The following is a 12,706-nucleotide window of genomic DNA, read 5'->3' on the forward strand; positions in this document are numbered from 1 at the left end:
TAACTACTCAGGAGGCTGAGCTCTGAGGATCACGGTTCAAAGCCAGCCTTGGCAGGAAAGTCCGTGAGGCTCTTACCTCCAATGAACCACCAGAAAACTGGAAGTGGCGCTGTGGCTCAAAGTAATAAGAGCACTACTAGCCTTGAGCAAAAAGAGCTCAGGCCCTGAATTCAAGCCCCACCAAAAGAAAACTCAGTTTCTTGATTTCCCCTGTATAAATTGGAGACACATATATGATGAGAGGGAGGGTGGATGGCAGAAAGGCGTGGGAAGTTTTTAAGGGTATTGGAAATGTTTGTTTCTCTGTGGCAACTGGCTTATTAGTGAGGATATACAAGTATTAAAACAGATATGGGGGGGCAGGCGTTGGCTCAGTGGTAGAGCGCTTGCCTTGCATGCGTGAGGCCCTGGGTTCTATTCCTCGGCACCACATAAGCAGAAGAAAAAAAAAGGCCGGAAGTGGCGCTTATGGCTCAAGGGTAGGGCACTCGCCTTGAGCTGAAGAGCTGAGGGGCAGCGCCCAGGCCCAGAGTTCAGGCCCCACGACTGACAAAAAAAAAAAAAAAAAAAAAAACGGATATGTAACTGGACACTGGATAACTACTGGCTATTCAGGAGTCAGGCTGAGAGCTGAGAATCTCCATTCTAACCCAGCCCAGGCAGGAAAGTCCTTAAGACTTTTATCTCTAATCAGAAAAAAGCCAGAAGTAGAGCTGTGGCTCAAGTGATATAGCTTTGAGCCGAAAAAGCCAAGCAAGAGCATGAGGCCATGAGTTCCAGCCCCAGTGCATACATACATTCACATACAATAAAAATAGTTTTCTGATATATGATGTGTCTTTATTACATGTGTACACTGTGGTAAGATAATTTGGGACCACTTTATAAAAGAGTTTGGAGCTCAAGTGATCCACCCTAGTTCAAGCCCCTGCCCAGAGTATCCCTTTCAGACAGACAGCTCTCTGATCTTGACCTGTGTGACCTTTCACCTTTCTTATAATTGGCATGGTAACGGCTGCCATCACTATTGATCTGACTCTCTGTGGTGAGAAGTGTTCCTCCTACATGTAGCCTCTCAGTACTGCTGTTGAGATATTAATCCTTCCTTCCATAGTGGAAAACTGAAGCACAGAGGGGCTGAGCAACTTGTTCAAAGTCACACAGCCAGAATTTGATACGATCATCGCCTAATCCCATACTATCCAGCCACAAACGCACACGTGTAAACCTTTTGGCTGTGCTGTGCCCTGGTGGCTGTGATGCCGGTGGTAGCACTGGGCTTGTGTGTGAGCATGGATGTGTGTGACGGTGCTTTACTACCGAACATGGGTGCCCTTCCATCCCAAGTTCTGGAGGAGCTCAAACGTTGCCTCAGGGTGGACACAAAGGCCTGGGGAAGGACTATTCAGAACACCTTCCTTGAGCACCTGCTGTGTGCAGATCCCTTGAGGAGCACGAGAAACAGAATGGACAGGAGACCCAGTCCTTGTGCTTGGGGGCTCCCCCCACCCTTCGGCTGCCAGACAAATCACAGCCCAGACTGGGTGAGCAGAGAAGCTCCGGTTCCTGGGGCCTCGGTGCCCGGCAGGGAGAGTCCTCCTCCTCTTCATCCCACCAGGCCTGTCAGCCGGAACCTCCTCCAGGAAGCCCACCAGACCTGGGGCTTGTCATGGGGTCCCTGCAGGGTGCAATCGTGGTATTACCCAGTCATCGCCCATTTATCAGCTAGCGTTTGATTGGGGTTCAGAGCGAGCAAAGGCCTTCGCTACCAGCATGCGGTCATTGCTCCATAAATGTCTGTGGAGAGAATAAATGAGTTGCCAGCTTGGGTGGGTGTTCCTCTGCGTGCTGGCCAGTTCGTGTGGTTAAGGTAGGGATGGGTGTGTAGTGTGATTCTAGATCAGGGTACGGGCCCTGGTTCACACCATCAGAGAGAACCTGGAGGTATCAGACTCGGGGTACCCAGCCTGTGGGCCTTGGGCTACACCTCCAAAACTCTCCATTCCTGACAGAGCCAAGCAGGAAAATGAGTGGCCAGAGCCCAGCCCAGCGCTGGGCCTTTGTCTCTGCGCTTGCTGTGCTTCAGGCCTCCTCTGGTCTTGCACCTTGGCAGTGCTTCCTGGACCCCTCCATCCTGCCTGGAGGACTCTGCCATCAGTGCTCCCAGGCTGGCTCACTCTCCCCCTGATGGAGGACACAGTCCCAGGGCCTGTTCCCCGTGCCTGGCACACCACCCTGGAGGGCCTTGGATGGGTGCGGGCAGAGCCCATGCTCTGTCCCCAATGGTGTGGCCACCACCAGCCCCAAGAGACACCTCTAGCTGTTCCCTGTGTGTTAGGCTTTTATCCTGCAAGTCACCTTGGGAGGGCATGAGACCCCAGGCTTCCAGCCGCATGTGGTGGTGCCCATCTGCGGCCCCAGCACTTGGGAGGCAGAAGCAGGAGAGTTGAAAGTTCCTGGAGTCCTTAGTGGGACCCAATTTCAGAGACACATGGAGAGACCGGGCTTCCAAGCATGCTCCGTGGGTTCCAAGTTCTGCTCTCCCGTTTACCAGCTGTGTGACCTTGGACAAATAACCCCTCTGAGCCTCTGTGTTCTCATGGACAACTGTGGTTTAACGTGTACAGTTTTGAAAGTGCAGAGAGGCACTGCACATGTGTCAGCCATCAGGACAGTCATTGTAATCCAAGCGTGCATGTGCACACATGCAGTGTCTCACACACACACACACACACACACACACACGCACACCTGCCTCCAGGCTCACTCAGAGCCCAAGGCTAGAAGGGCCACGAGCCTTCCCTGGGGGTTGGGTTGACCACATCGAGTGCTGCCCCTTCTACTGAAGCCAGTCCACTCTGGTGAGGCTCTGGTTCTGGCCAGGTAAGTACCCAGGAGACCCGGGGAGACAGACAGACAGACATCCCTGCCCCAGTGGGCGGCCCGCAAGAGCCCACCCTCCCGGCGGCCTTGGGTCTGTCTGGTACACAGCCTCGGGAAGCGCGATGTTTGTTTTCCTGGGGCTGAGCAGAGCATTTTTAGCTTCTCCAGGCTCCATGTGAGGAAGAGGATGTGATGTTTGGGCTGCAGCTCCGCAGCTCCCATCTACCTGTCTTGGAAAGCAGCTGCAGCAGCTGCACAGAGCCCTGCGGGGTAGGGGGAGGCGGGACGGACAGATGGTTGGAGGTGACCCCCCATCTGGTGTTGGGCCCCCCCATGCTGTGCTAAGGTCACACACACACACGCACGCGCGCGCACACACACACACAGAGCAGGCCCATACCACCTGAACCGTAGCCAAGGTGGAAGCCATGGCAACTTCTCCTACAAGCCAAGTTCCAGGTCTGTACCAGGTTCGGACAGTTAACAGCTTTCCTAGGCCAGGCTAGCGTGGCCACCCAGCTTGCCCTGCAACCCCTGAGGGGCTGGTGCCCGGGTCCTCTGCGTGAGAGCAGGCTCAGGCTACAAAGGCAAACTAGCTTCTCAGTGTCACCCAGCAAGGAAGTGGCACGACCAGCCTGTGACCCAAGGCCAAAGCCACTTTCACCATGGCTCTCTCCTGGGGCCTGGATTGGAGCGGCTAGGCCATTTGCATGCCATGACGCATACAGCAAAGTCCACTCGTCCGGTGTCAGACTCACACCTGTAATCCTAGCTACTCAGGAGAGTAAGCTTCAGAGGCTTGTGTTTGGAGGCCAGCCTGGACAGAAAAAAAGTCCTCAAGATTCCATCTCCAAAATAACCAGGAAAAAAAAACCTGGCGGCATGACTCAGGAGGTAAAGCGCTAACCAAGCAAACAAGCCGAGTAAAGTGTGAGGGCCTCCGAGTTTAAATTCCACTACTGCCAAAGAAGAAAGAAAATACGTGAACCACACAGGGAAGGCTGAGGGAGAAGGCTGGCGGTGGAGGGCTGAGTGACTCAAGGGATCCCCAGAAACTACCCATCACCCAGGACCGCCCCAGGCAGGAAGCAGGTACTGGATATAGATCATCAGCCATCTCCAAATCCATGTCCTTCCTGCGATGTGTTCTGGACGAGCTGGAAGCCCGTGCGAGGAGGGTCAGGCAGGTAACAGGCAGCCCCCTCTCGGTGGGGACATCAATTAGGAGAGGGCACTATTTATAACTGCAGGGAATGTAGCAGGTCTGTCAAAAGGATGAGAAGTCAGTCTATCTACAGTATAATTTTAAAATGTGCTGGGGCTGGGAATTTGGCTTGGTGGTAGAGCACTTGCCTAGCACACACAAAGCCCTAGGTTCGACTCCTCAGTACCACACAAACAGAAAAAGCCAGAAGTCACACTGTGCCTCAAGTGGTAGCGTGCTCGCCTTGAGCTGAAGAGCTGAGGGACAGCGCCAGGCCCAGAGTTCAGGCCCCATGACTGGACCAAAAAAAAAAAAAAAAGCTGGAAGTGATACTGTGGCTCAAGTAGTAAAGTGCTAGCCTTGAGAAAAGGAACTCAGGACCAGCACCCAGGCCCAGAGTTCAAGCCCTGGGACAGCAAAAAAAAAAAAAAAAAAACCAAAAAACAAAAAACTTCATCAGCTAGGTGCTGATAACTCACACCTGTAATCCTAGCTACTCAGGAGGCTGAGATCTGAGGACCATGGTGTGAAGCCAGCCCAGGCAAGTAAGCCTGTGGGACTTTTATCTCCAATCAACCAGCAAGAAGCTGGAAGTGGAGCTGTGGCTCAAGTGGTAGACTGCTAGCCCAGCTTAGTGACAGTGCCCCGTGTGTTTAAGCCCCAGGATTGGTTAAAAAAAGGCGGGGAGGGGCTGGGAAGGTGGCTCAGGGGTAGAGCACTTGCCTTGCACGCATGAGGCCCTGGGTTTGATTCCTCAGCACCACATAAGCAGAAAAGGCCAGAAGTGGTGCTGTGGCTCAAGTGGTAGAGCAGTAGCCTTGAGCTGAGGAGCTGAAGGACAGCGTCCAGGCCCAGAGTTCAGGCCACACACAGACCAAAAAAAAAAAGGTGATATAAGAGTAAGGACCATTGAGCTGGGTGCTGGTGGCTCACACCTGTCATCCTAGCTACTCAGGAGGCTGAGATCTGAGGATCAGGGTTCAAAGCCAGCCCAGACAGGATAGTCCATGAGACTCTTATCTCCAATAAAACCATTAGAAAACCGGAAGTGGCACTGTGACTCAAGCAGTAGAGTGCTTGCCTTGAGCTGAAAAGTGCAGGGACAGCGCCCAAGCCCAGAGTTCAAGCCTCACAACCAACCAAAAAAAAAAAAAGAGTAAGGACCATTGGCTTTTGCCCTTGGAGATGTGGTATGCCTTTGAGAGTGGACATGGGTATCCGTTGTGTGTGTGTGTGTGTGTGTGTGTGTGTGTGTGCATGCCAGCACTGGGGCTTGAACTCCTCCTGCTCTCATTTGACTTTCTCAATAGGTTAGTTAGTGTTCTCCCACTTGAGCCACACCTCCACTTCTGGCTTTTTGCTGGTTAATTGGAGGTAAGAGTCAAATGGTTTGACTGCCAGGGCTGGCTTGGAACCATGCTTCTCCGATCTCAGCCTCCTGAGTAGCTAGGGTTACAAGCATGAGCCCCCGGGGCCCTGACACAAGGCAGGGGAAATCAAGGCCTCCCGAAGGCTTGCCAAAGTCTAAGCTGGCCAGGGCAAAGCTGGGAGTTGAACTCAGATGAACTGATGCCAGCAGCACTGTCTGGTCCTCTCACTCACTTGTCAGGTGGGCAGAGAGGGAAAGCGCCCCATGCACCTGGCCCGCCCTCATTCCCATAACCTTTCATGGACATTTCTATCTTCCTTGTCCTTTGACTGTGAACCAAAAAAATCAAGTCTTAACAACAACGATAATGCAAAAGCCTAAAACCCATATTCATATGTCAGCCCGTGAACCGCTCCATCACCCAGGCCCAGTGAGGGGGGAGGGTAGTGCCCTGGGGGTCCTCAGGAGGCCCTGGGCAGCTCAAGGCGGAGGGGTGCTTACAAGCTGAGGCAGGCAGACCGACGGATGATAGACAGACAGACAGATAAGGGTGTACAACCCCCCTCAGGTGATGGTTACATAAGTCTGTAAGCAAGCCCCTGGCAGCCTGGTTGTGAGTAAGTGTTCAATAGTGTCTGCTGCCGCTGGGATGTATGGGCTCAGGAGCAGGTGCACCCCAGCCACCCACCTACTACCAGGGTCCCAGGAGGGAGCTTCCGGCCTCCTCCCCCCTCCCCTGCTGTCCACTTCCCCTGCTGCGGGCTTGTTGAAACCTCTTCCCTTCTTAGCTACCACATGGAGCCAGAACATGTTACCAAACCTCATCTGTGGTGACTGTGACTGGCCTCAGGGCCTTTGCATGGCAAAGACCATACAGCCCACCCCCACTCCCACCCCCCACCCCCGCCATAGATGAAGAACTTGAGGCTCAGGAGGGAGGGCTTCCTCAGATCACTGCTGCTGACAGATGGAGCCGGACTTAAACTACAGTCCTAGGATCTCCAGGGCAGTGGTGAAGAAGGGAACCCCTTCCCCATGGAGTGGGCGAGTGTGACTGGGTGGCAGGGTATGAGAGGGGCCTGGGGGGGGACACACAGGTCTGCATGCCCAGGTGGCATCTCTGTGCCCCACAGGATATCCCAGGCCTGGGCAGAGAGCAGCAGAGAGCAGAGAGCAGGGCGCCTGCCTGACAGCGGCTTGCTCCTTCCCATCCCCGAAGCCCACCTCCACTTCTACCCACACTCCCCTCCAGTCCCCATCCCCAAGCCCCGTCTCCCCATCCCCAGCTCCTTCCTGTTTTGATGGAAGGAAATAGAAATTCAGCTTTTTCCTTCTTTATGTTTCCAGACAGTGACTGGCTGGGGAAAGGCGTTCCCGCCTCTCCACATCTCCATCACCCACAGAAGCACCCCAGGCCCTGGCCTGGCCTGCGTGTGAGGGGCGGTGCTGCCCTCAGGGGGCATGGATCCAGGGTGCTCGGCTGCACCCCGCCCGCACCCCCTCCCCCTCCCCGCCCCCACCCTCCCGTGGCCGAGTTCTGGGAGGAGGGAAGGAAGACTGCTAAGCCAGGATATAAATAACTCAGGTGGTTACTCAGCCGGGAGAACATGATAACATGAGTCATGATGTGAAATCAAGAGGAGCGAGCAGGCTGGGGCGCGGCCCGGGCCAGGCAGGGGGCTCCAGGGAGACAGAGCCCCACGCCCCATGCGGGGCAGGGCTCAGGCTGACAGCAACCAGAGGGCCACACATGGAGAGACAGAGCATAGGGACTTCCGGTCACCTGCCCTGTTTCCAGGGCTGCTGGCCTAAAGGGGTGCCCTGGGCCTCCGTGGGGCTGGTGGGTGGGAGCTGGGGGGACCCTTGTCAGGAGCGGGAGGGAGGGGCTCTCTGCCACACCCAGGTGCTGAGTCTTCCCCTCCCCCAGGCAGGGCCTGAGCCAAGGGCACTGTGGTCACCGCTCCCCTTGGGCTGTCCAGCTTTGGTGTGGGTGCAGAAACAGGACACGCTCTGGAGCCTCTGGCCCAGCCCCGGGTTTAAGCAGGGTGCTCCCTTTGTGGGCTGAGGTTCCCTATCCTTTGCATTAGGCAGACTAAGGTCGGAAGTCAGCTCCAACCCCAGGCCCCATCTTCAGTTGAGGCTTGTGTCAGAGCCAGCCCCCTCCGCCTTGCAAGCTAGACCCCAGGTTGCCATGGTGATGAGCACCGAGCCGCACAGGCCCAGCCTCTCCTGCCCAACTGCAGCCTCAGGGCCTGGCTGGGGCCCGCAGGGCCAGGTGGGAGGGAAGAGCCCAGGGCGCCCGTCCTGGCTGGGGTGGTATGGGGCCAGCTGCTGCTCCAGCTGCCAGTCAGCACGCTAGGGCGCTCGCGTGGCCTCGGGCGGGTGGGTCCCTGGGTCCCAGCCTCGGGACCCTGCCCACTGGTGGCTTTGATACATCCCTAGCCCTGCCCAGCTTCTCCAGCCCGGGCAGCCCTGACTCCCATGGGCCCAGACAGCCTGGCATGGCTCTGGCCTAGCCATTCAATGGGCAGTCTGCCCTCTGGGCCCTCACAAACAATGGGGACTCCAGGAATACTGTCCCCACCCCCACCCCCCAGCACATGCTCTAAATTTAGCCCATCTGATGAGTCCTCCACTTCCTGCCCCTGCTGCCCTCCTTTCAAGGGGGTGAGGTCACCCCAGGAGCCAGCCCCAGGGGGTTCCCAGGTCCCGGCCCCTCCCCCCTTCTCGTGGCCCAGGCCTGGGGCCCAGAGCTTCTGATCCACCTCTCTCGCATGCCCCACCCGTCCTGTGCCCTCCTGCTGTAGCCCAGTGACCTACCAGCCAGGCGGAGTCCCAGAAGGTCACCAGAGTGGCTTCGAGAGGGAAAGCACCAGGGAGAGAGCCATGGGCTGGACAGGTGACCGGACGGGCCAGCGGGAAGGACAAGGACAGAGAGCTAGGGGACAATTCCACCTGTGCAAAAGGGACAGAAAGCGCACAAACCCCAAGTGTGACTGGCACAGACTTGGGGTGGCAGAGGCCCCGGCTGAAGAGAGGGGTCAGAGGCTGCCTCTTGCGAGGACTGACATTTGAGCTGGAACGTGGATGCTCAGAAAGCATGAAGGCCAGGGTGGGGCCCAGCCATGCAGCCCCGAGGGGGACAAGCGTAGAGCCCCAAGAGGAAGAGCCTTGTCTGGTTAAGGCCCAGACAGGAGCCTGTGTGGCTGGAGGGAGGGGACAGAGGCCAGGCGCTGGGTCTGATGGGGGTGGGAGCTGAAGAGGAAGCTGCCAGCGGCGGCCGGGCGTGGGTGAGGAGCAGCCCTGCCCCTCGGTGACAGGCAGGCTGGGGTGGAAGAAGCTGAGGTCTGACAGCTGAGCACCCCAATCTGTTTGCTAGAAAGGGAGGTGGCTCAAGAAGTTAGAATGCTTGCCTGACGAGCACCAGGCCCTGGGTTCACACACTTCCCCCTCCCATCCCACCCCAAAACCCTTACCTGCTTCAAAGCCAGGCATTGTGACACTGCGTGCGGTCCCAGCACTCAGAAGACCGAGGCAGGATGAATTTGAGAACAGCGTGGGACACATAACAAGATCTTATTTCAAAAATTAATTCATTAAGTTTAATTAAAAAAAAAAAAAGCTGGGAACCAGTGGCCCACTCTTGTAATACTAGTGACTCACAAAGCTGAGTTTTAAGGATTGAAGTTCAAAGCCAGCCAGGACAGGAAAGTCCTTGAGACTCTTTAACTAACCAGCAGCAAAATGCCAGATGTGGAGGTGTGGCTCAGGTAGTAGAGTACCAGCACTGAGTGGAAAAGCTAAGAGACAGTATTCAGACCCTGTGTTTAAAACCCAATACTGGCCGGGCGCTGGTGGCTCACACCTGTTATCCTAGCTACTCAGGAGGCTGAGATCTGAGGATCATAGTTTGAAGCCAGTTTGGGCAGAAAACTCTGTGAGACTCTTATCCCCAATAAACTACCAAAGTCAACATACAACAAAACAAAAACAACAAGCAAACAAAAAACAATGAAAGTGGGGCTGTGGCTCAAGTGGTAGAGCACTACTAGCCTTGAGCAAAAAACGCTCAGGGACTGCACCTAGGCCCTGAGTTCAAGCCCTAGGACTGGCTTAGGAAAACAACAGAACCAAAAAAACGACTTGCAGGGAGGAAAGGGGTAACATTGTCCCCAAAGAAATATACTTGGGGCTGGGAAGGTGGCTTAGTGGTAGAGCACTTGCCTTGCATGCCTGAGGCCCTAGGTTCGATTCCTCAGCACCACATAAGCAGAAAAAAAAAAAAAGAAATGTACTTGTTACCCGACTTATGTAACTGTAACCCCTTTGGAAGTCACTTTTATAATAACAATTAAATAAAGAGTTGTAGGCCCAGAGAAGATCTGTTTCTTGCACAAGGGACACACAGCAAACAGAACCCCTTTGGTTATAGGTAATACGGGGGACTGGCTGCCAGCCCAAGGCCCAGCCCTGGCCCCACCTGCAGGCTGCTGTCTCCCCATCCTGGGTCTGGGATGGGGTGGGAGTGTAAGGGCCTGCCCAGGCCCTCCCCCTGGTCCTCTCCCCACACCACCCTGCTCATCTCCTGAAGCAGCCCAGAATGCAGTGCTGGCAGGGAGCTGGGGGGCACTGGAAGGTGGCTTTCCGGTGCTAGCACCGGCATGCCAGCCTTGTTAGGCAAAGGCCTTGGGGGCAGACAGGGGATTGGGTCTGGAATGAGGTGCTGGCAGGCACTGCGGGGGATGGGGAAGGGGGGAGGGGAGAGGGAAGAGCAGGGCCCTGCCAGCTGAGTCCCAGTGGGGCATCCTCCATGCCCGGCTCACCCTCAGTGCCCCAGAGGGCACCCTGCTGGAGGGCAGGTGGGAGGGCGGGCTCTGTGTTGTAAACTGCAGTTCCCCCGTGAGCCCCCAGATAGAGAAGCGGTGTTGGCTGGAGGCTGCTCTGGGTGCGAATCTCCTCTGGATGGTAGTTGTATCACCTCCCCTGCCTCGGGCCCAGCATGGGTCTGGAATAAGGTAACACACCCCAGGCTCAGGCCCTGGCACTCCTGATCTGCAGAGCTCCTCTCTCCTCCCACCACCCCTACTTGGTGCCCCCCCTCCCGGGCCACTTAGGGCACACACAGGAAGTCCCTTCCTTCCCCACAGGACTGGCGGGAGGACCAGGAATGGGAGCCCAGGAAGGAGGACCACAGGAGTGGCAGGAACAGAGAGCACTCCGGGAGGACCCTGATGGGCCTCATTTGGCACCCTGGCTCCTTTACTGACCAGCTGTGTGACCCTAGACATGTTCCTAAGCCTCTCTGAGCTGTTCTTCATTTGACTAATACTAACAATGGCAGTACCCACCCTGCCTAAGGTTTGGGAGATAATACTATTACAGTTAGGTGCTGAGCTAGGGGGGTGGGATGGGGAGGGAGAGGTCCTGCCATTGGACCCAGCGTGTTGGGTGCTTTTGATGAAGGAGGCTCAGGCTACAGCAGCTAGACTGAGGAGAGGGACACCCCCATACTGCCACTAGCACCTCTCTTAAGATACCAGGGAGAAGCTGGCGATTCTCTGGGGACTGCCCCCCCAACCCTGTGCTCCTTGTTGCATAGCTGGCAGAGCCGGACCTCAGGCAGGAGGGGCCTCCATCTCCATCAGGATGCCTTTCGGGCCTCCATGGCTGCCCCTCCAGTCCCCAGCAGGGCCCAGGCCAAGAAACCTTTATTTTTAAACCTTTGAACAATGGCTGGCCAGGCCCAGGCTCACCAGAAAACAGACAGCACAGAGATGGGGGTTGGGGGGACAGCCACACCCCCAGGCCAGGCCAGGCAGGTGCCCAGGAGACACTGTCCTGCTGAGGAGAGGGGCGCAGAGCCCCGGACTTCTCCCTCCCTCCCACCTCCCCTCCCCCCGCCCCAGCCCACCATCTCCTCCTCTGTGCTCAAGATTCTCAGCAGACAGTGCTGACCTGGGCCACACATCCTAGGGCTGGTGGGGACACTGAGCAGCCCCTCCTGGCGGTCAGTTCGTCTCCCTTCACGCCCCTCCTGCCCTCCAGGTCCCCTGAGGAGCCCCTCACCCCACCCCCCAGTGCCCAGCATGCACCCTAGCTCTGGACCCTGCAGATTGCCTGGGCTGCAAGACAAAACATGGTGTCTGAGTGTGGCTGGGCCGTATCCCTGTGAGCTGGACCGGGGCGGCAGATGACCGGTGAGCTGTGAGCTGGACCAGGGCGGCAGGTGACGGGTGAGCTGTGAGCTGGACCAGGGCGGCAGGTGATGGGTGAGCTGTGAGCTGGACCAGGGTGGCAGGTGACGGGTGAGCTGTGAGCTGGACCAGGGCGGCAGGTGATGGGTGAGCTGCGAGCAGACTAGGGCGGCAGGTGACAGGTGAGCTGTGAGCAGACCAGGGCGGCAGGTGATGGGTGAGCTGTGAGCTGGACCAGGGTGGCAGGTGACAGGTGAGCTGTGAGCTGGACCAGGGTGGCAGGTGACGGGTGAGCTGTGAGCCGGACCAGGGTGGCAGGTGACGGGTGAGCTGTGAGCTGGACCAGGGTGGCAGGTGATGGGTGAGCTGCAAGCAGACTAGGGCAGCGGGTGATGGGTGAGCTGTGAGCTGGACCAGGGTGGTGGGTGATGGGTGAGCTGCGAGCCAGACCAGCGTGGCGGGTGACTGGTGAGCTGTGAGCTGGACCAGGGCAGCGGGTAACAGGTGAGCTGTGAGCTGGACCAGGGAGGCTGGTGAGCTGCGAGCCGGGCTAAGATGACAGGTGACCGGTGAGGCTCAGGGGTCCAGGATTGGATCCTGGCTCTGTCATCAACCCATGTGTCCTGTAGGATGAGCTGGGACTGTCCCTTGTCCCTCCACGCCCTTCTCTGCCCGAGGGCTGTGATCACGCTGCTCCCATGAGGAGGAGGGCAAACTGAACACACAAGGGTCAGGAGACACTGGAAACCGACGGGGGACCCGACACCCAGGGGCCGCAGCCTAGAGCCACCGGGAGTCAGCCCCTCGCCACCACCATCAGCCTCAGGCCTTGGACACTGCTCCTTGGTTTTTTCTCGCAGCTCATGGTGTGAGCCCCATGAAGATGTGAAGAAGGCAGATCTAGACAAAGATGAGATAAAATGCTCACACCTGTCATCCTAGCTACTCTGGAGGCTGAGATCTGAGGACCAAGTTCCCAAGCCAGCCTGGGCAGAAAAGTCTGTGAGACTCTTATCTCCAATTAACCAGCAAAAAGCCAGACTGGAACTGTGGCTC

This window comes from Dipodomys merriami, unplaced genomic scaffold, assembly GCF_024711535.1.
Source record: "Dipodomys merriami isolate MVZ:Mamm:240054 unplaced genomic scaffold, mDipMer1.0.p SCAF_55, whole genome shotgun sequence".
Lineage (NCBI taxonomy): Eukaryota > Metazoa > Chordata > Mammalia > Rodentia > Heteromyidae > Dipodomys > Dipodomys merriami.